General features: G+C 42.8%; 1 long non-coding RNA gene across 1 annotated transcript; it reads right to left on the bottom strand.

Moving 5' to 3' along the window:
- Positions 1-13574: 13574 nt before the first annotated feature.
- LOC308199254 lies at positions 13575-22697 on the bottom strand. The gene is made up of 3 exons (XR_013954553.1): positions 19078-22697; positions 18126-18264; positions 13575-18009 (listed from the first exon to the last, which is right to left on the bottom strand). It is a non-coding gene; the product is annotated as an uncharacterized lncRNA (long non-coding RNA).
- Positions 22698-23748: the final 1051 nt, after the last annotated feature.

Genomic DNA, 23748 nt, shown 5'->3' with positions numbered 1-23748 from the left:
TTTCATGCATTTACAAGGGGATATTGCTATCGCAATTTGTACAAAATGGGCAATAGAGGTATAAAGAGATGTGCCCGAGGCTTTAGCACCTACTATGAATTTAGAGCCCATAATCCTGATATCCTATGTCAGCCTTCTTAAAAGTAGATACAACTGTGTAAATGATGGAGGAGTTTTGGTTCAGGAGTCAGGAAAAGAAGAATTTTGTGTTTAGGTCATTGAAAACTTTTTGGTTTGCAGCATGCACACTTTGTTTCAGAGTGCTGAAATTCATATTTCAATGGGAGGCATTCTTTCCCCGCCGTGACACGATGAAGTTGCATAACAGCCTTGTCCTTCCATCCAGAGTCTGACAACTTCAGGAGGTGAAATCTGTGGCTTAAATACTTGTCATTTAGGTGGAGTTCAGGTTCTCTTTCAGTTGCTGAGATAAATATCCAGCTACCCATTCCCATGTGCATGCTCACAGCTCTAGGAAAGCTCTGACCTTGGTCAGCCCCTTTAACTCCGTTCACCCCTAGTGTGTATTTGAAGTAGTGATTCAGGTAAATGTGGACAATTACACATTGTCAGCTCTTCGTCGGTCCTCAAAGTGATGGTCCTCAACCAGACAAATCTGTCAACCATTTGGAAGAGTAAGAAGAACGGGAGTATGAAGAATGATCCGTAGGGGATGGCCTGCCAAATGGTATGGAAACCATCTACCTGTCTTGGTTCTGCCAAATCCAGCATCCGCAGCGGTGGCTGGATTCCTTTGGGGGAGCTCTTAGATGTATTGCATCATTCTAGCAGCCAGCCAGAAGGGGGAGATGACAGCTAGGATGTTAAAACTTAGAGGGCCAAATGGCTCTTGTAACTCCACTAATCACACCTAGCGAGAAGAGAGAGTTTTTGCTGCCCACGTCAATTGCTAGGACACAAAGTAGACTTAGAAGTGAAGTATGAGTGCAAATAAGGAGCGATGACGCTGGAATTCTCTGGGTGGTCACAAGGAAATCAGTTTGGGAGAACCTGAAGTCCTGCCTTCCCCCAGGAGAAGCTAGGGAAGGTGGCTAGGTGGAGTAGTTAGCAAAGAAGGGGGCTGTATGTTGTACAAACATACAGTACTATGTTCACTTGTTTGTTGATAAGTGGTGGATCCGATGGTTATGATCTCATCTGTCTGTACTCCTGTGGAAATAAATTTCTGTTTCCATCCAGGCTACATATTATTTCTGTATTCAGCACGGAGTAAGGGAAGTAAAATGTCAAGTGCATTTAATCCGTTAATGCTAGGTATGAGAACCTCTGCAGTTCGGTGAAAATATTGGCCATACATGAAGTGTCTTGTGCCTGGCAAGTGCTGTTTCCTCTTCCTGCTGACATTTTGGATTATTTATTGACTATTTTAGAGCTCATTCTTTTTCAGCTGAGACTTTCTGTGTTACTCTGATAAAATCATACTGTTTGATAATGAAGTTGGAAAGCAAAACTAACCTAACGTGGGACTTATCTAATGCTGAAAGTGGTTATTTGTAAACAGATGCCACTACTAAGTGCTTAAATTAGATAATAAATGGTACCTATCTCATGAATGCCATTCACTCCATTTAGTCTGGTGTGCAGTCTGGGATTTTTTTTTTCTGCTTTTAGGATGTTTTAGGAATGCAATTTGCTTGTGAATTGTGTACAACTGTCACTGGTTCAATACAAGCTTACAGGGATTAGCTCTTTTCTAGAGGGTCCCAGGTGGATTTTTTTTATTAACCTTTTGGGTAATAAACATTTATCTAATTTTTACAGCAGCATTTAACACTATCTATTTATGGCCAAATATCTGTATATCCATTACGTGAGCTGAAAATGCACCTGCTTCGGAATAAAAGCTCTCTAGAGAACTCACAGCAGGCACCGATAATTGTAAACAAAACAAAACAAGAGCCCATAAAATAAAAATAAGAGTACTACCTTGAGTATCATGTCTTACAGAATGACTGCTTTGAACAAAAATACAATTATTATCATAGCATGTCTATCAAAAAATAAAAATAAAAAATTGGTGGGGGTGTGAAGAGAGTGACTGAGTTACTGTGAAATCGAGATGGATGCTTGCATGTCCAAGCCGCGATGACTGTATCTGGGACATTGTGTGTACATCAGCTGAAAACATGATATTGTGCATGTGTATAATATTAACATGTTAGAGTGATCTATCATTTGCCTTGTTGCTTATAAATTTATAGAAATCCAATCTGTGTTGAATGCTCTGTATGAAGAAATAATAAAACAGGCCAGTGGTGGAAGCAACCCTGGTGAATCCTGTATCTGCTGTAGTCTTTACTCCCAAAGAGCCTACAGAATCAGCGTAGGTCTTAAGAGTAAGGATGACAAATGAAAAGAGGGAAATGGGTCAGAATACTACCTATCATTCAGAAAACACCTCCTTATGCTATGTGTTGTGAGTACAGCTAACCCAGAAGAGAGAGGGTACATGACAGAAATAAGCAGTAGTGTTTTCAGAGGAACAGATTTTGAGCATATGTTGATTTCATTGTCATCTTTCTTAAAGGTAAGCATATGCTTACGAGCCTTCATGAATCACAGTTGTAGTAATAGAAATAGCTATCACCATTAAAAATTATTTTTTTTAAAAAGGGGAAAAATGTGAGCTTAGATCTCAGGGGTATAATAATACTCTTCTTGCAATTCTGTTGGACCATTCATTGAAAGTTTTGTCTGAACTTGAAGCTAGTTTAATCTCACAAGTTCAGAGCTCGGTTTCTCCTTAGTAGTTAATTGCTGAACTGCTAATACAGTACAGGTACACTGCACGTTAGGAAAAGGTACTATCTTCACATTCTGGAGGTACACAATTTGTGTTTCCCATATTTTCCAAAAGTTACATTGTATTTGGTTGCCTGGAAAGACTTCACCAGAGCAGTGTGACAAGAGGCATACAATGCATGACGTTATGAGGCAAACTGAAATGTTACCATTTTAGGTGGAAAGACGTGCATTTATTTCTGTTGAAGCAATTATTTTGGTACCATAATTGCTAACAATGCAGTAGTCACCATTTCTAGCTGTGTAAACCTCATACCTAAAAGGTAGAGGTAGGGTTCAAAGAAATTACATCACTGCAGCATGAGAGAAAGGAGCACTCTTTTCACTGGGCTGATCAAATTAATTATGCAAAATAGCTGAAAACAGAGGGAAATGAAACAGAATTAGCCCCTCAAATGGTGCTTAAGGCAAAGCCAGAAATGAGACCACTTCAGAGTGGTCCAGTGATATTTACAAATCAGGATCTCATTCTGACTGACACCAGATTCAGTGCTTGGTACAGGTTTTCTGTTGCAGAACTGCAGCAGGCAGGAGCACAGGGTGAAAGCTGGGAAGTCCTGGGATGCTGTTACTACTACACATGCAGGGGGGTTCTGTTTTTGTTTGCTTTGTTTTTTTTTTTTTTAGAGAATTTTCAGCAGTTACTAATGATGAATTTTGAATTGTCATTTATGTAATGTGATTTTCTTTTTTGTAAGTGCTCCCGAGAAGTCTTGTGTTTGGATGCAAATAGGTAAACATGCATTGAGCCAAATTTCTGTAGCATATATACCTGTGCAGCCCACAGGAAGCAACTGAATCAAATAAATGTAACGGGGAAACAGAAAAATACTGCTGTGAGTCTTCATCTGTATCAAAGTAAATGATAACTATGTTTATCTCCAACCCTGAATCCATTTACAAGGTGATTTTGATTTAGCTTAATTTAATGAGTAGTCTTCCTGCTGCTGCAGTGCTTTGAGAATTAATTAGTGTTCAATTATCAATATAAAAGGGATTTGGTAGTATCAATATACATATGTATGTTTTGGTTAAATGTTTGTCCTGTTGACATCAGTACTCATTTCTTTCCTTAGCAGAGCTAACAATATGATCAAGGAACCAGATGCACCCATGTTTTGTAGAAGGTAGCTTCTAAGTAGTCAAAACTTCTGACAGAATCTCAAAAATAAAAGGCAAGATGCTGCACAGCCAAGGAGCAGAATGCGGGCATTGGCTTTGGTCTGCGGGTTCCATTTTGCTTTGTTTATTGAGTGATACAAGACACAAATTTCTGTTGCAGAAGGCAGTGCTCTTATCTTCTGCATATCAGCAGTGAACCTAAGTCTTCATCTCCTGTCTTTATCAGTCAGGAAATGCATGAGTAAGAAGCACGGGCTGAAGCATAAAGTGTTCCCAATAGCTCTCATAACTCAGTGAAGGTCACTGCTTTTGTACTCAACCAGAAAAGATTTAGCATGAGAAATTAAACAATGACTGCACTGAAGGTTAAAACTATTGCACTAAAAATTATTCCAGTGTATTAGGAATAATAAATGTATATAAGGTTTGTAAGAACCTTTTTATCCAAAATCCCATATATCTCTTTACATATAGGTTATTATTCCCACTTTGGAAGTAGTTAACCATAGGTTCGAAGGCACTTTTTCACTGGTTTGATCATGTAGTGTATCTACAGAAGAAAGAATAATACAAAACTGTTCTTCTGCTTCCTGAGATCTGACTGTGCATTAACCACTACACAACACTGGGTAAATGAAAGGCCTTAAAAAGGCCTTAAAAGCTCTTTCTCTAGTGGGAAATTAACACCTTTATTAAAGAAGAGTACTGTAGTACTGTTATTAGGAAGTGTTCTTGTGACAAGATGAAATGCTTCTCCGGGTGGAACTACTTAGTCAGCAAGGTTCTTAAGGTTGTATGATGGCAGGGGGTTCTCTGCAAATAATATACAGATAAATCCCTAAGGAGTTGTATATTACCTAACAGAGTATTCTGCATACTGGAAATGAAACCTACAAAGAAGACTAAAAGTAAGGAGGGCTGTCTGTGCTACTGGGACTTGAATTACGCTTCTTTCTACCAAAAAAACTTTTACGTGAGGTTCTTAATCACTTATCTGAAGCATGTTATTTTAAATTTGAATGGTTTGGAATAGTCTAGAAACATAAGTAACTTATCCAATTCAACTTAAAGAAATATGAAGTAATGAGTTCGAGGGGAAGGTAATTGAGAGAAAGGGTCTTTCTATTAACTCTTCTTTGTTAGAGAGCCATGAAGAAGAGAAAGATGTGGTAATGATTTGAAATAAGCCCTCTGAAGTCATGAAATAATTTTAAATAGCAATAACAAAACTTTTGGAACAAGTAAAAGTTTCCACGTTAGCTACCTCATTTATTAAACCAAGAAATGCTCCAGTAAACAAGCCTATGGGACAAAAGGTTATTTCTCTGGGGGTATTCTGTGATACATTAACACTAGAAATCCAAGCTTCAGACAATAAAAGAAGCTCCTGAGCTCTGTTACAGCATACACAGGACACAAGACATCAGAAGTAAATTGTGTGCGTACTAGGAAAAGGAAAACACGGGAATAAAGCTTGTAACCAGGCTTCAGCAGCCCAGGAATTATGATTATTTTGTGCTTTCGCTAGCCTAACTTCCTAACGATTTAAGTGTATCAGAAACAGGATTGTGGCTTTGGTTTCTCTGTTGTAGTCACCAACACGGTGAGATAACACAGATGTCTAAAATCGCACGTGTGCATCCTGAATCAGACCTGCAGTGTGTGCTTTCCTTGGAGGCGCTTTGATAGGAAGGCAGAGCAGTGTCAGCAGGAGTTGTTGTGCTTCAGGTTATTCACTAACGTAAGAACTTCTGAACTTGAGCCCAAAAGTGAACTCATTTCTGGTTTTAATAGCCAGTGGTCTAACAACAATAATTAATTGCAGTCAAGTTGAAGAAAAATGGTTGAAAGGTTCTTGGATTCTTGTTACCTACAGAGTCCCCTTTCTCACGAAAAGACTCCTGGAGTGCTTGCAGGGCCTGCCCCTGACTGGCTGTCTGTGTTACTACCTCACTGAACGGGATGGGCTCTGTAAACATGTGTTAAGTCAAACCACCTTGAAACTAAAAGCAACAAACATGTTTGTTTTCATCACGTGTAACCATGAAGATCTGCCTTACATTACTTTGTATTTAAGATCACTGGTTTTGCACATGTCATAAAATGAGCCCTGAGAAGACATTAAATTTATTATGTTCTCCTCGCACCTATGTAACCCTTTCTCTTCCCTCAGGCTAGCTCTTTCCTTTAACAACTTTGAGAAGTTTATTGTATTTTATTTATTTATTTATTTTTCCTGTCCTGAAGACTGAAACCAGCTGTTAGCCTTCTCTAAGACTGTCAACATGAGCCTTAAAGATAGGGACAGTGACCATTGCCATCTTGCAAGGTGTTCAAAAAGCTTTGATATCCTCACAAGTAAATAGTGTGTCTTGCCTATAAATATTTTTCTCTGTTAAGAAATGCTTCGGATAGGTTATGTTTTGGTATTGCCAGGTGTATGAAATCCTGGTGTTCTAGGAAAATTAATTGGAAGAGAACTTATCACAGAGAATGTGCATGAACAGGGTCTTTCAGGGACTGCTGGGATATCGGACAAAGAACCACAGAACAAAATGAATATGCAATGGGATTACTTAAATTTTAGTAGATGAAAAATTGGAGAAATTTAATAGGTGAAGACATGAAAGGCTTTGTGGGTCACAGGTGTCCTTTATGGCTGCACCTTCAGAACTCTTCACAAGTCAGTGTCGTTATTCCATCAGTACAGCGTAACCGGGACACTGGGCTTTCCAAAAGGTGGGTGGAAGGTCTTGCCTGGGGGGCATCACCAGTAAAGAAAGAACAAACAAAAGAGCATAATCTTAAAAAGAAAGTCTATTCTTCGACCTGGGCTCTTCAGCATCTTCAAAACTTGCAAAGTATTGAGCAAAGACATCACAAAGTGGAATGAGCAGGTGACAGAGTGGCACCTGGAAACCCAGGTTAAGAAATGCCAAGTAATGCATGTGGAGGGAGGCTGAACTGCTGCCCAGAATGACTGCATCTGACTGACCCATTATCACTCTGAAACGAGACTCTTGGATCTGTTGTGGATGCTTCTGTGCGGCTGTCCAGTTGGGGATACAACTGATAAAACAATGTTAGGAACTGAGGGAGCCCAGAAACTCCTTTGTGTTGTTGTGCCCAGTGTGGGTTCTAATCTGAATGCGTTGACCTGTTTTCCCTCCAAGTGCTGGAGTGCTTTTTGAGAGCTGGGCTGTCAGAAGCCTCAGCACAATTCAGGGGTGACTTTAACGTGGTGCCAGTGGACAGCAGGCAGAGCCGTCAGCTTGCAGTGGTGCCACTGCAATTACAGCTAAATCCTCTTAATAACACAAATAACTAAGTACCTGTAAAATTATTTGAATCAAATCCGAACAGAAACAGAAGGTTTACTTGGGAATGAATAGGAGTAATTCTGTCTTTTCTGAGGGTTAAAAATGTTTGGCTAACTTCTACTGCCATATTAGTTCTAATTTGCTTTGGCATTTCCAGGGCCAGCACTAAAGCAGCAGTGGCAAATATAAGTGAATTGCTCTGAAAAAGGTTTTTGCCATTGCTGTTTTGGTCTACTTAGCAGCCACAGAAGGAAAACTGTTTCTCACTGTGTTTCCGCCTTTTTTTTTTTATATATAATCCTTCTTGGGTGTCTGGTCAAACCAACCTTCTGAACTGATTCAGCCTACACCTGCATTTAGAAATGTCAAATCACAACTGAAAGAGGAAGAAGCAGTCATTTTTCTCTTTCCCATTCACAGCTGCCAAGCGACTGTTTTAGCACCTGCACGAATTAGCATACTCGGCTCCAGCCGAGCACTGACTCCCGGACATCTCCAAAGCTCTTATTACTGGCTGTAGCCGAAATTACCATTGGCTCCAGGAATACCAGCTCTTCTTGCCGTATCTGGATTTCCTTTGTGTCTCGTCCAACCAGAGCAAGCACATGTTCTTAGCTGGTGAAAATTGATCTGAACGCACGGAAGCCAGAAATGTTTTGCCGATTTACATCTAGTAAGGATCTGACCTGTCTTTGAACCCCTGACGGGCCTGCGCTGTTGGCTTTCTTCCAACTCACATCTCTCTTTTACAGTACAGTCAGGTGAAGCTTTTCCAACCTTTACTTCTGTAGCAGACATGTTGCATGGGTAGCAGGCGTGCTGCCTTTCCAGCAGGGCAGAATATGGTTTGCTTTTTGTGAGTGGGTTGGGCTTATGGCAAATTTGCTTTTACACAACGAGTTTGAGTCACTTTGCTCTTCAGCAAACCAAATCTTATGCAAAACATCCGTCATATCCCTGCCCCACTAAAGCAAGCAGCATACATTTCTGGTCAGCACAGTTGCCATAATTTTCAGTTTTGGTAAATACATAGCTGTGTTGTTGCTGCTATGTAGTAAATTAGTGCACGGAGATAAATCCTGACTGAGTGCATGCTTCAGCAGCACCACGCTTCTGTTCAGAGCCCTACATACAGGCATCATCGAAAGCCCAGTTAAGTTAGTGAGAGCAGATATAGACCAAACCTTTCACATTTGGCTCTTTTTTTTTTTTAATACTAGGAAATTATTTCTTTCAATTGAAGAGAGTTTACATAAATACAGTTTGCACAGAAGTGCTCCTGACACTTTTGCACGGTGCTAGAAGTCATTTTGTAAGGCACATTGGGTAGCAAAGTTAAAGCACTCAGCTCTATCTCTTCCTCTTGCGAGTACCAAGCTGTTGGTGGGCTCCTCTCGGATGTCAGCACCAACAAACAGCCTCTGGGGGTCCTGAGGCACCAGTGCACCCGCAGGAGCATGAACCTCTCCTTTCACGTGCTCAGCACTGAAGTGGTTATCATTATCAAGCAAAGCATGCTGCAGAGAATCTCAGCAGGTTTGTTGGTTCTGTTTCCCTTCCTTTGCCAAGTAGCTACAATTTACCAACTCTTCTCTTATAAAGCGGAGTAAATAAGAGCAATACATTACAAAAATAAATAAATAAAAAGAAAGCAAAATAGCTGTTTAAAGTTGGAAAAATATTAGTATATACTAATAGCTAATATAAAGTGTATTGATTTCTTGTTATATCATTTTTATGAAAGTAGCTGGAAAATTTGTGCACCTGACATAGAGTAGAAACCCATTTCTTTCACTACTTTTTGAGAAAATGCAATTACATTAAGCTGCCGGGTTTTTTTGGTTTTTCGTCATTGTTTATGAAAAAAAAACTTTTTACTGGGAACCTAGAAAAATGCTGATGGAAAACTTATTTTGCTTTGTAGAAGTAGTACCTTTGTATCATTTCTAACTGCTTAAACAACCTAAGGAATAGGTCTAGTATTTTATGGAATTTTGTAGTGTTGCTCTGACTTCCTGCAGTTTACTCTGAAGGGCATGACATTTACGTTGCTGTATTCAGCCATATCGTAGAATACCTGACAAAAATATGCGCGGAAGATGTCTCAGTTATTACCTGAAGAAGAGCAATTCCTATTTAGAGAGGAGGAGGAAGCGGAAGAGGCGTCTTGTGAGGAGGGGTGGCAGTAAGGCCGTCTCTTTTGCTTGATGAGCCAAGGTGGCAAATTCAACAGAGAAAGAACTGCTGGGAGTCCAGGCCAACTTCTCCCAGCCATGGGGCACAAGGCTGCTCCTGTTGGAAGCAGTGCTGCTTTTTTCAAGGCTACAGGGCCTGGGGGAAGGGTTCTTGGGCTTTTGTTAGTCCTCATCTCTCCTTTTCCTGCCAGCAGCCCTGGCCCCACTCCCATTTCAGTTGCAGCATTGTGAACGCTTCTGTGAGCTTTGTGGGGAAGCAGGAAAGAGGTGTTAATAATAAGGAGGCTAATTGTCACTCTACACCTCATCTGGCCTGGAAAGGACAGTTCAAAGAGACGCTCCTTACACAGAGCAAGCAGTTCAGAAGGCACGCAATAGTACGCCCTCTAAATGGCAGGGTGCAGAAAGAGTAATTGTGCAAAGGAACATTTATATATCAGTTTGGATGTTTAAAGATGTTCCTACAGCTAAGAGATGAAAAAAAAAGATTCAATAGGCATCTAACAAGACCATCTGCCCCCCCCCCCCCCCCCCGACTTGTTTTTTCCCCTTGGAGGCATTTGCTGTGGTAGCCAGAGGCGCTGACAGAGCTGAAGGGTTTCAGAGTGGAGAAATAGCTTCAAGTATTGTCCAAGTGCTGGGACCTCATGAGGAAGGGGGTTCTCTTTGTCCAGAACTCCTTTCTGTATAATTAAGTTTATATTATGAAAGCACCTTCCACCTACACAACGTCCTCCTGTGACATCCACGATGAGGACTACGAGAGTGGAACTAGGATGAAAATCTGCTGGGGTTTCCCACTGTGCCCTGGGATGCGTGCATGCACCACTTTTAATCTTCCAACATCAGACGCGATGTGTGCGATTCTGATCTCATTTATGGTACTACAAAATGGAGATTAATTCCATCTAAATCACACAGCCATGTCAAGTTTCGAAAGTGTACCTTTAAGAAGCATATGGCAGAACAAAATGTATTAAAGTCATCAATATTTATGGAGCAGGTAGAATGCATATTAGACAGGCTAGATGCCATCTGTCAAAATAATCTTGATTCCAACTTGCTATCCAAAATGATGAAGACTAATTCTAGGGCCAGCTCCTTAAGTCAGGTTAAAAGACAACATATTACTGTGCCAACAAAAGTGAGGTTATCACACAAACGAATACGAAAGAATATCCTTATGTATTGAGTCACTGTCAATTCCAGACATGTACCAGAAATCTCCGACTCTGAACACATCCTGGAGTAGCCTCTAGGCACAATTGTCGAAGTAATTCTGTCCTTCAGACCAAACCACTATTAAGCAGTATCCCAGGCAAATAATGCCCTAAGTAAATTAATTAACAATGTGGTATCACATTTTCTAAACCATCTATTACAAAAGTGGACCATACAAACAGATAGAATAGATTATCTTAGGTAAGGAACAGTCTGAAGTTTTCCCCTTTCTAGATTAATTCCAGAAAGTGTTGGTATTTAAATATTTACAGTCTAATCCTGCATCAGCTTATGTTAATAAAACTGTCATTAAACCTAGAGGAAGAAATTTCAGGCCCTGGAAGGTAAGTTTATTTTAATCCTTTTACACAGGACTGTTTAATGTTCTTCACAGAAATCCTTAAAATGAGGCAAAAGTGACTTATTTTTCAGATTTTTGAGGGCATTTTTGTTTCAAGCACACTGCCCTGAAGCTCTGATCGTGTTTGCCAATTTGGTTAGAATTCTTACTGAGTTGGGGGGGGGGGGGGGTAAATTTACATTGGGGTATCATGTGGTTTACGGTTTTGACCCAAATAACTTTCACTTTGAGATTTTTGGTTTCATTCAAAACAAAAAGCAAGCAAACTTGGAGGAAAGGGGACAGAAGCAAAGGGAGAGCCTTCCCCTAATCATCATTCATAGAAGTGGGTGCTAAAATCCATTAATGCCTTCCCCCTTTTCAGTGTGTTGGTTTTTGTTTGTTTCTGAGTATCTCATTATGAATAGAAAGGTACTTGAAACACTGTTGGCTAAGTTGGTGTCAGCTGCTGACATTTTTTCCTCACTCTTAAGAAAATCCAAGCGTAGACACTTCCATTTATTTAGGAAATGTTTAAAATGCCAAGAAATGGCAAGAATTGTAAATGTTCTGTAGCCAACGGACACTTCATTAGCAAAGTTGTTAATAAGTAACATACAGCCAAAGCCCCCTGTAGTCAAAGGGAAACCTCCCATTTGCACTTTGAACTATTAAAATATAAGCCAGTAGTAGAAAATCATCCCCAATTATTGTAGTTTTTTCTTAGGAAATGCTTATATTCACCATGTTACTAAATACGGCCTGCCTGATCCGGGGTATTTTCCCCCAAGTGGATTCCCTGAGTGTATTGTTTGTCATGGCAGATGTCCACAGAATGTTTTCTTTTGCTGATTAATACCTTCATTAAATACTGTTTAAATTTTAAAGATGAAAGAAACTCCTTAGTGTTTGCTTCTCCTGCTGCTGGCTCCGTGCTTCGGCAGTGACGCAAATGGGCGGTGTCTTCTTGGCTGCACAGAAGAACTTGCAAACTTTTCGTTTTTACTTCAAGGTTTTATTCCCTTAATAGGATGCTACACTGGGGTATGAAGTGTAGTAAGAATTGTTTGTTTTCCCAAAAGGTGTTTAGGGAATAGTAGAAAATGGTGCAACTTGGTGCTCATAGCTGATAGAAAAAAAAGAGGATATGGTAGCTGAAAGTGGAGCATATTTGATCTGCAGAAACACAGGGTTGTGTTCTGATTTTGATTCTTGAAGTTATTAAAACCCTTCCTGCAAAGCTCTTGGTGCCTTCAGGTATGCTTCTTCAACAGGAATTGATGTTGCTGAGCTCCATCTAACACCCAGACCTAGCATACAAATGTTCAAGGAAGACTACCTCTAATTTAATCTATTACATGATTGTGCAAAATTGCTTAACCACATCAAAGCAGCACGGGCATCCACTCTGGGAAAGACATTGTAAAAGAGCTTTCAAACACAAAATATGGTCTTCCAGGTGATTTAGTCATGGGAACGCATCGCTGAATGTATGTTTCCCTCATGCCTCCGAAGTCAAAACAATGGAGCCATTATCAAAGAGAGATTAGAACCGTTTTCCTTATTAACTTGGCTTATTAGAGGATATTTAGCTGTCTATTCATCTTTCCTTCTTCTTCATTTAATCAAAGCATTTTTGAAAATCCATTTTTGATCCTTAGTAAAAATAAGGCATCTTCCAAGGGTCAGGAGACAGATTTTTTATTATTTTATTAAAAAATAAGCTCAAATAATGGTTGGAAAAAATAAGGGGAAGAGAATTCTGAAAGAAATGTATTTCTTCCCACTAACTCCAGTAGTTGCACAAGGGTAATATTTCTCCCACACCCCATTCCTGCTGTAGTCACTGTTTGAATGTTTTGTAGCAGCTGAAATAATGTCAATGTTCTGTTTTTTGGTTTCCAGACAAAGTAGTTTGAATGCTTTTGTACATTGCGTTTGTTGGTTAAACTGTCAAAGAGCAAAGAAAAATACCGTGGAGTTTTGGTGGCTGTTTGGGAGCTTTTTGGTGATTTGGTAATTCTTACTTTGGGCTGAAACCACTGTGAAAATTACCTTATTTAAATGAAATTCTGCCCCGTTTTTCAAGATTTGTTTAGTCTGACATTGCTTCTCCCGTGTGGGCGAGGAATACTTGATACAAGTTGGAGGAGTATGGCTTTGAAATACCTGACTGCTGCTGTCCTTTGCAGACCTTTGATTTTTGGGGCCACTTAGACTTGTTGTCAGAGCATGAAAGGGGTGCTAGGGCTACAGCAGCCCTAAAGAACCCCAGCCACCCTTCCCCAGGCGCTCGCAGTGCTGTTCCTCTCACCTGCTTCTGATCAGGAACAGATTGCACTCATACAGCCAGGCTTATTTTGGATACCTGAAGTCTTTATGAACCATTAGTTACTGAGAGTTCGGCTTGCTGACGTGCATCACACACCATCCAAATCACTCACAACCTCGTTGAGAGGTGTGCTGAAGCGTGGCCAACCCCCCAGGTGAGCAGAAGGGGTAAAGCACCCAGGCACAGGGGGTCAGCCTTCAGAGCAGGGTGGGATTGCCTCTGCAGCATCCCCACCTCGCTCACAGCCACGGGGCATTAAAAAGACAAACTGGGGCTGGCAGGGAGGGCAAAGACTGATGACCTGCGGTGTGTGCTGCCTGCAGCTGGGGCTCTGATGCTGTGTGGGCAGGGAGGAGGCAGGCAGAGCAGCTTGACCGTGTTTTTCTGCAGCATTTTGCTTTCGCCCAGAGCACAGAGAAGTCTGAATGCGTCCCCCAGCCCTCACAAAGGTGCCGCTGGATATAAGTGTTTAACGTGGTCCTTGTGGGATTGCAGGACTCTTGTTCTGGGTGGAAGTCTTGGAGCCAGAGACATGCTGGCCTCAAGGTCCTGTAAGCACTGACATAGGCAGCCAAGATCCTGTTTGACCACAAAGGGATGTGTGAGTACTGAGCAGGGGCAGGGCAAGGCCCTAAAGCTTTTTTACTTGCTGGACATTTGGGGTTTCTGTTAACAGCCTTCTCATTCCTTGATTAGATCTGTAAAACCACTTCATTTAGTGATTTTTAAAATAATAAAGCCAGTAAAAGGCTAAGCCTCTTCCTTTTGGTTAGCAAGTGGCGTGTAGTTTGTAGCTTCAGAGAACCACAGGTAGTGGTGCAGTAGCGATGTGCCCAGGGGTGAACGGAGGTGTTGCTGTTTGCATACAGGCAGACTGCAGAACTCCAAACACCAGCATTCACTCACGAGTGCATTTCTTTATCCAAGTCAATATAATGCCCCGAAAATCAGAGCTTGTACGGAAGTGCTGACACCAAGGCAGCCACGGCAGCAGAGCACTCGTGCTGCTGCCACATGGATTCGGCTGCGCTTCAGCCAAGAGCACCTTGAGAGCTGTGTCTGGGCACTGCCATCAGTTTTTAGCTCCAGGGTGCTAATACTGTGTGCTGAGAGGGTTTAGCAGAGGTCTCATAATTACACTGCACTCAGCAGTGCATCCACAGTAGAATCAGCCTGGGTGCAAACCAGCAATAAATAGTCAGTATTTCTGAGCAGGAGAAGCTGGTAAAACATTGCCCGTATTGATTTGTATTTTAATGCACAGAAATCCCCTCTCGTTCGTTGTTAATTGGAGGAAGCTGGCTATGGTTGCCAAAACCACAGCGCCGATAATTTAAAGCCTAAAGTAACTGAGCAAATAGATGTTTACAATAACCTACATATTGGAAAAAGTGGGTAGAAAGTTAACGTTTTCCAATTCTATGTTTAGTCGTGTAAAATTAACAAATCCCTTCGCTAAAACCCACAAAAAGTCAACTTCAGGGGCTAAATTTGACTTGGGTGCAAATCCAAAGCATCTCTCGCACGCCAATGCTTTTATACAGGTATAAGTGAAGTCTAATTTTGACTCCTTTTGGAGTCACGACCTTGTAACCATAGAGATGGAAGCGGAATTGGGACTTTATCCTTTTAATAGCAAAGCTTTTTTATTTGCTACTAAGCATGCAAGCTACCTGTGGGTGTCTTAATGTGGGGGGGGGGCAGTGTGCAGGGGAAGAAAAAAATGGATTGAGGGGAGTCTGAATTTGGAAAGCAAGTTCTAGCAAGTACAAGAAAGCATTTCTACCAAATGCTGGCATCAATGACCTTTTTAAAAAAAAATAAATAAATGAAACTGGTAGCATCTGGAGTACCCTGTGGCATGGCGTCCCACTGCTTGCTTCCTCAAGCAGTTCTGTTTGCTGCCTGTAGTTCTCCTCTTTGTTTGAACTCTGTGAGCTGTGCTGGTGAAACAAAATGTGGCACAGGGTAGTCAAAGCTGAGATGTTTCTTCTTCCCAGACGTTAGTCAGTCTGGACCTTTGCTCTTTGGCACATTGGGATTCCTGCTGGAAAATCGGTACAAATCCAGATTGGGAGCGGTCTCTCTACTCTTAAAAGAGCAGACTGTGGTTCTCCCCATCACCCACAAAAGCACATAGGAGTATCGTATCTTCCTTATGTTCTTCCTGGTGATCCTCCAAGATGTTTGGTGTTTTATGTAGACCCTTGTTCAGAGTGGGGATTTAAAAGCTGCAGTTTGGATAGAAAGATTTCTACTTGCCATTAAACGTACCATATATTTTGAACTGGCCTATTGGCCCTTATGAGTTAAATAGCTGCTAGATGATAGTTAGAAAAACCTGTGAACGAATGTCTGCCTTTCAGTTGTCTTCTTCCCTCAGTTATTTTTGATCTAGTTCTGTTTTCATCCCAGTAATCTAGGATTTTTGCATAAAGAACAGAAGCTTCAGCAATAACAATTGTGCTGGAAACATTCTTGGTCTGATGGGTAGTGCCAAAAAGCTACTGCTGGAAGTCTTGAAGGGAATTGATTTAAATGATTTACACACAATCTCCTGCATCTATTTATTTTTTTGTACTTCACATAAGCACTGAAGAAAATTTCTTATGAGTATAAGGTACATACAATAGCATATTCCTTGCTTACGTGTAAATGTGTTGGATATTCAGTGCGCTGGGTGGTCTGAGGAATAGGAGGAGTACATGAGACAGTGCAGAAGACCCAGCACTTGCTTGCTAGAGCATATGGTGTTTCTGGTCTCCGGGACACGTATCCGTGTCCATACTATTAGGGCTACAGAATGCAGCAAGCCGTTCAGCATATGCTGGTGCTTCTGAAGTCTTCCAGTGGTTAGAGATGGTACAGTCAGCTATAGAAAGCGTAATCCTCTCTCTGCCTCATAATGAGAGGGAGATTCTTTATGCTTAGTGAGCTTTAAATCTTTCATTTCAAGTGGTAGCTGCTCTGTCACCTGTGTGCGTGCAGCAGCTGAACCCATAGAGAACGTACAGGGTAAAATATTTGGTGTTTCGGAAATCGTGATAAGACATGGATGAGGTCTTCAAGCTTCAAAGTTGCATAATTGTTGCCCATAGCCTGTCAATTACAACGGAACAACTGACAAATGAGAAAGCTTTTAAGTGTTTGCATAGTGGGGGAACCAAACAAACCAATTTTGCAATTTGTGACTGCTTAATTATGTGTTCGAAGGCCAGGTCCGCTGCAGATAGCAATACAGGCTTCATTATGTCCCACGGTGAAAGGTTTAAAAGTCTTTTAAAAGGTTTTATAGCATCAAAAGTGCACGTAATATTTTGTTTATTGCTGGACACAATACATTACATTCTGCTCTGTTACCAGCTGGCCCGAGCGCAGTGAACTTCAGGGCAGTGTTGGAGGGTATTTGGGGAGCAGACAGGATCCAGCCCCAGCTGCTCCCGGCGCATCTCCCAGCAGGTCCCTGTCCAGCAGCACGTGTCGTCTGCTGCAGCTGGATCTGCTGCAGCTGGCAGGAGGCGTTTCTGTCCCCTCCCGGCTGCGGGCTGCTGTCCCTGTCCCCTGTCCCTGCTGGGATTTCCGAGGGGAGAGGAGGGAGCAGGGGGAGGTGGCTTTGCTTAGGCTGCTGTGGTGGTCAGAGGGGACCAAAAGTGCCATCTCAGAGCCGATTTTCCTTCCTCTCTGTCCAGCTTCCCTCCAGAGTCAATTGACAGCCAGTTGCTGTTCCACTCTTTATCCCCTTCAGTGTTCCAGGGAGCTAAGAAGGGTGGAGAAGGAGCAGGAGGCTGAAAGCACGGTAATTAAAGAAGGATGTCTGCAGAGGACTCGTCTTGTCATTGCGCTTGGCCTCTGCCTTCAGCAGCATCAGCTGGCCCTGTGGCCCGCTGCAGCCGTGTCTCAGCTGATGCTGTGGCAGGTGTGCAGACCCCCAGCCCCATTAAAATCCAAATCGCGCCCTGCTCTCACTTTCCCACAGACTGGTCACATCTTGGATGGCCTCTGCCAGGAAATACCACGGGAAACATACTCGGGTTGCGGTACTAAATATTGGGTGGAGAGCCTGTCTCCACTGAGCATGCCGTCCTCTCCAAGGGAGGATGCATTCATCTTTTTTCCCAAGACCATCTTTGTGCAGTGCTGCTATCTGAAAACCAGGCTAGCTTCTGGATGTTTGTTCATTATGTCTGTTGCCCTGTTTTATTGCTTGCTTCTACACATAGGAGTAGGTGCCTGAATGTCAGGTTTGTGGGGTAGATTCATTGCAGAAAGAAGCAGGCAGCAAGAAACATAATAATGAAGTTACTGTGGGCCATGACCCCCAGGTTGGAACATACTGCTTTACAAAACAATCCCTATGAGGTGGTGGACACCAGCCTCGGGATTTCCCGGTATCAGGCAGGGATTTCCTCCTGCCCGTAGGTGTGGAGCTGCCTGTGCTAATTTACCGTGGATAGCAGGGGTCTGCTCCTTTGTCAAAAGAGTCATTTCAGTTGCCAGCTCAGGCTGGTTGGCTGGTTTGCAGTGCTGGAGTTGGTAGCCGGGCTGTGCATACCAGGCTGGGATCCTCCGGTGACTGGCTTCACGTAGATCAGAGGCTGGGTTGGAGAAATCGCCCTGGGGGCTGCTGGTGGTGCGCTGCAGAGCTGATCCGCTGCCCTGCAGTAGGGTAGGAGAGGGAAGAAGTTCAGAGGAGTTTATGGGGAAGGCTGGGGAAGATGCAGGCAAAAGCTTTTCTCACTGCCACGGCGGCATCTGGTGACCCAAATGCTTACTGTACTAGAGTGTCGCCGGTACTGCTGGAGAGTAGTTGCTGGCTGCGATGCCATCCAGTTAGCTCTCGGAGCGCTTGTGTTGTCTGGGGGCTGGGAGGGGAGCTCGGGAGGTGAGATCTTTTTCCTTGTGTTGCTGTTTCTTTTAGAGTCGCAATACATGAGGGGAGAAAGAGATTAAATCAAATTCAGTCCCGCAGCTAATGCAAATGGCAGGTTATGTACAGAAACGTGCAACGCTGACTGCGATGCTGAAGCAATATGCTGACTAAAGCATAAGGAGAGCTCCTGTATGATGTACAGCACATGCCAAGTGCAAAATGGTTAACTAGCAGCCTGCAGAAATTCGATTTTAAGTTACCAGAAAGAAGATCTTTCTTATAGGTCTTGAAACCAGAGGAAAATTTCCATCAGTAACCACCAAGAGACAGTTTCTACAGTGGAATTAGAGAAAAACAAATGAAATAGCATCTTCCAATCTACAAATCTGGGGGCTCTGGATGTTTTCTCCTTCCCGAAGACGGCCCCGCAGGTGATCACATCTGCCTCAAGCAAAACAAGCAGCATTCACCCTCCAGTCCGTGGTCCAGGCAGGCAGCCACCGAGGGGAGATTATCAAATGGGCATCACCAGGCTGCTGTAGTGATAATGCCCAGGTCCAGGGAGCTCCCCCAGCCCTCTGCTGCCTTGTACTCATCACATCTCACAGCCTCTGCTCCCAAAATGCTGGAAGAATCGTTGGAGATGTGACAAGTACAAAGAGCAGAGATCTCCCAGGCTGCACTTACTGTAAGCTATTGTTTGCTGTAAAATGCTCCACTGTTTTTTGCAGAGCTGAGCATAGTGAAAATGAGCAATGGTGAGGAGTAGTACAGATGATCTTCCTTCAAACTTATCAGTTCCTTTACATTTTGATACAAAACTCCATATTTTAAGCTTTATCTTTTATTCTTACCTTAGAGAGGGCCAGAAGTTTTGAGGGTTTTTGTTGGTGGTGGTGGTGGTTTTTTTGTTTTTCATCCCCAGTCATTCTTTGCTGAGAGAAAAGGTACAAAACTGACAGAAGGGAATATTAGGCTGCAGCTTGTAAAGAGGGCAAGGACATTGCAAGCAATGGAGATTAAAAAGGGGAAAAAAAAAGATTAAACTATAAAGAAGTACTTGACAGTGTGTCTTCTGCATTTACTGGAATATGCTGCTCAAGCTAAAACAAACAAACAAAAACAAACAAACAATCAAACAAAAAACACCAGGACAAGAGGTAATGGGTGCTCTGCTGTTTGCTGTTAATATGATCATGGCTTTTGCTCCCACTACACCCAATGCTGCTTTTATCATTCAAAAACACACATCATTGAGCTACTGGAAAACCAATTGTAGTGGGAAGTATGCCTCTGAGGTTATGATGTATGTGGAAGATGTAAGCTCAAAATATTTTTACAATCAGTGATGATACTGCCTGCTAATTTATTATTACCCCGTGTGTCTTATTCTCAGTCATAAATGTTTTGTTTCTTAAAGTTGAAAGCAGCTGAGCCTTGGAGGCTAAGCTTTGCATAACTGGCCTAGCTGTTGTTTCTCTGACATTTATTTCAGGTGCACTAACTTATGTGTAGTCTGCAAAATCAATAAGTAAAACATAGAAACTTGGTTGGAGATTAGTGTGTGTATTTTCAGATTTTTTCATACGGGAAGCAGAGGGCTAATTTAAAAATCATGCAGCTAATTCGCAGAAGGGAGAGGGAGAAGTTAGGTTTCACTCCGTAGGCCTTGTTTTCAGGGACTGAAAAGCAAGGTCCAGGTTCAATGCATCATTCTTGAAGCACCGAACAAAATCCGCCTTTGTTCTTTGGTGAAACTTATCTGGAGAGGAGCTGCGCTGCTTCCTGTGAAATACAGCCCTGCAGATGTGCTTTGCTGGTCGTCCCTCTGCTTTTGCTTCCTTTGGTCAAGTAGTCAAGAATAGACACTTTGTGCTGGAGTGAAAACGATGCTGCCTCGTTTGCCCTCTGCTGAGACTGAGCCCCGCTCACCGAAGGGCTGTGCCTTCCTGCCAGGTACCCCGGTGTTTGTTTATTTGTAAAGCGTAACGGAAGATCCCTCGGTGAAACCAAAGCTCCCTCCTTCGAGCCTTGGCAAGAGAGGCAGCCGGTTCCCAAACAAGTGCAGACAACCTGAACTGATGCTGTAAGTGCACAGATGTAGGCAACGTGCAAGTGGAGGTGATGGCCCCGATAGTTTCGCTCTACGGAGCACATGGTTGAGTTCGGGAGGAAGCTGGTCCCACTTTTAATGGGTCGGAATGTAAGAAGGTGAATTGTAGGAAATTAAGGCTCTAAGTGGCTGAGTTATAAAGCAGAATAGAAATTGATTTTGTAATAGTCTCTTGCATACTCCAAATATCCTTAAGTGCTTTATGTTTTAAATAGAGCAGAGTAAATGCACAGGAAAATGAATTGCCTATTATGCACCAAATAGTTGATTTGTTACTGAATCTTAGAAAAGGACAGGTTTTACCAGTATCTTTTCTGTAGGTATTTATTTAGCATAAAAATCATCTTATGAAATTTTCCGGAAACCCCATCCGCACTCATGGCCCTATTTTGTTAGGTGCAGTGTAAGTAGTTAGTAAGATCCCTACCCCAAATAATACGAGCTGCTGGAAGGCAGGGCTGAGAAGTGATGCAGTGCAGAAAGGGGAAAAGAAGGGAATGTGTGCTGAAGAGAGGATGGGAGGTGCAAATGTCCCATCCCTTCATTTTCATCCCCAACACACAGCAACACACTAATGCTCTAAGTGAGGCATTGGGAGAGGTACACGGGGACAGCATGAGAGTCCTGTCCCACCGGGGTCCCACGGGGCTGCAGGTATAATGCCATCAGAGGCTGGGGGGAGGAGGGACGATGACTGCATTTAGTTTTCTTAAGTTCTTTATTTGGTTTAATTTAATGTAAAGGCAGCTATAGCGACATATTTTCACAGACTATGAAGTGTTTGCATTGTATGCTACGTAATGTGTCCCAATTCTCTCTAATTTTACACCGGTCCAGGCGGCTTTCCCAGGAACATATTCCTGGCTCATATTTGTGGTGTGACATTTTTGGTAAGTGTTGTCAGGGTTAATCCACTGTGGAGTAATCTTTCGGATTATCCACTGGAGCCCTGGTCTTCCAGCAGAAGCACAGACAAGCTCGAGCTAACGCTGCTTCCCTTTAGGAAGGTGATGGCTATATTCTCAGGTGAAGCAGTTACTAGAAGGAACCTGATTCTGGTTTGGTTTGGATTTTTTTTTAGGCTAAAGTGAGGTGCTCTAGGCAAAATAATATCCACTCCTGACTGAGAGTGAATAAAAGCATGGAGGTGCTGCTAGAGATCTCTACAAAAGCAGAACGAGGGGCAAAGCAGCTCATTCTGGAAGGTATTCAAATACTGCATGTTTGGGAGCCTGACTCAGTATGAGCTTTACATAAACTTCTAAATCAAAGGCTGTGGCTGTGTGTCTGCGTGTTTGTGCCACGTATTAGGGAGCTGTTTGTGGCTGTGGGTAGCCTTAGGAGGACTAGTCATCCTGCAGTACTTGCGGTGAGCTTCTCTGCAGTTATAAAAGCGTACCTGTTCTTTGACCTACATCACTGGAACCTGTGAACTTGCACGAGCTTGGTGAACCTTAAAAAATAGGTCATGAAGATTAAAAAAAAAGTAGAGGCTTTTTTCCATCCTTTGATGAATGATTCTCCCCTCACTTCCTACTGTTCCCACTTGTACTGTTGCAGTTCTCACTGCTCCCCTTCCAAGAGTTGGGATTTACCCTGTTAATCAAAAGTGTCTGTAATTTGTAGACTTTGCTTCTTTTCGTATAAAGCTAGTGTTATGCCATTTACTTGTGTTGAGTCCTCATGTTATGGTCACAAAAGCTGTGCTCCAGGTAAGCACCCAGAAGCAAGTCTGGCCCATCTGTAGGCAAATATTTGGCAAAACTGAGTGACAAAGCAGGTTTCAGCCAAGTCTGGCTGAGGTTTTGTGGGAAGAAAGGAGGGGAAAGGAAGCGTGGTCCCCGTTGACTTGTTCACAGCTGACAGGTTCAGCTCTTGTATACTGAGGCCTAAGATTTTTTTTTAATTATTACTGAAGCAACGTTTTGTGTAAACGTTTACACATGACTATATTTGTAGCTCTTTGCATTTTGTGCAGGCTTCCTTGATATCTGCCTATCTACAGAGACTTAGAATAATTTCGTCCAGTGAAAAATAAACGCATGCCGTGACGGGTTTCGCATTGCCTCAGGATGGTCGGGGACACCGCAATGTCCTCGCTCGAGGTGGGAAGCAGGGAAGGTTGTGCAGGGGGGAGAGCACATCCCATACAAGCCAGCACTAACGGGCAGGGCCAGCAAAGCTCCAGCGCTGTCCCCAGGTATCTTTTCTGGTCCCTGCTCAGCTGGGCATCAGGTTCCTTGCTGCTGGGTTGTGAGAAATCTGGGCTCTCTGACATGGGAGTACTGCACTAGAGACTTTGACCCAGAGGCTCAGCAGAAAGCCAACGAGGACTGACTTCCCCATTTTACTTTCGGGTGTGAGCAGTATTTTCACCCCTGTATCCCTTCTCAGCAAACAGTTTTCTATTCTTGCTCAAACACAACGAGCTATTCTTGAGCAACTTCACCAGTTTGCCAAGAATAGGGCTTGAAATATGCTCTTAGCTCATACATGTGGCTATTTGTCTGTATTACCTCATGCAAACAAGAGAACTTCTTTCTTCTGCTTCTTATTGATCACAGTAGGTGACTTACACTGCAGGAGGAAACACCTGATTTATTGGTCGTCAGTCCCCCTTCCCAAGGACACAGCATCTGAAATAAATTGAATCAAGGGGCAGAGAATGTACTTAGACACAGGCACAATTGTTTGTGTCTCATCCTTACGATAAGAAAAAAACTCTGAAGAAAATCTAAAGTGTCATTAGTGTGATGCTATAAATAAGCAAAATGCTGCACAGATAAGAGTGTACCACATTTTCAATTCTGGAAATGGCTTGCAAGCCATTAGGTGCAGGTTAAGATACGGAACCACAGATTTAGAAAGGGGGAAAGCAAAGAAGAATTAGTGCTGAGGAGCAGAGGGAGAAAGCAATCACTGGCTCTGATTTCCAGGCTCCCCAGCCTGAGATGAGCCAATTCCTTCAAGAAAGGCTGGGAGCCATCACTGTTACTTGGCAAGATGTTTTGTCTTGTTCATCTCTTTCCAAATCAGCCCCAAGGAAGCAGAAGCTGACCACAGCTTTCTGCTGGGGTTTCTCCCAAGATGGGAGAGCCCCAGTGGCAAACCCAAGTCCTCTCCCTCTTTCTCTACAAAGCATCCAGCAGTGGCAAGGTAGGAAGGTGAAGGACTAGACTGTCCTGCATTCACCATTGCATCACTGATGCATAATATCTTTGGAGCCAGCTATGCAGAAGAAAGGCTTGCACCTTCTGCATCTCAGAAGTCAGGGAGGTGCAGCAGGACGTGGCTGAGCTGCTCCGTCCCCCTCCCACCCCCTGCACAAAGCCATCAAAACGACTTGCTCTCTCTGGGATGCCTGCAGCCCAGTTGATAAGACAGCAAACACCTCCTGGAGTGCAGAGAGCTT

This window comes from Anser brachyrhynchus (assembly GCF_964034855.1).
Source record: "Anser brachyrhynchus genome assembly, chromosome: 8".
Lineage (NCBI taxonomy): Eukaryota > Metazoa > Chordata > Aves > Anseriformes > Anatidae > Anser > Anser brachyrhynchus.
Note: the sequence above shows the minus strand (reverse complement) of the source record. Positions and strands in the feature narration are given on the sequence as shown.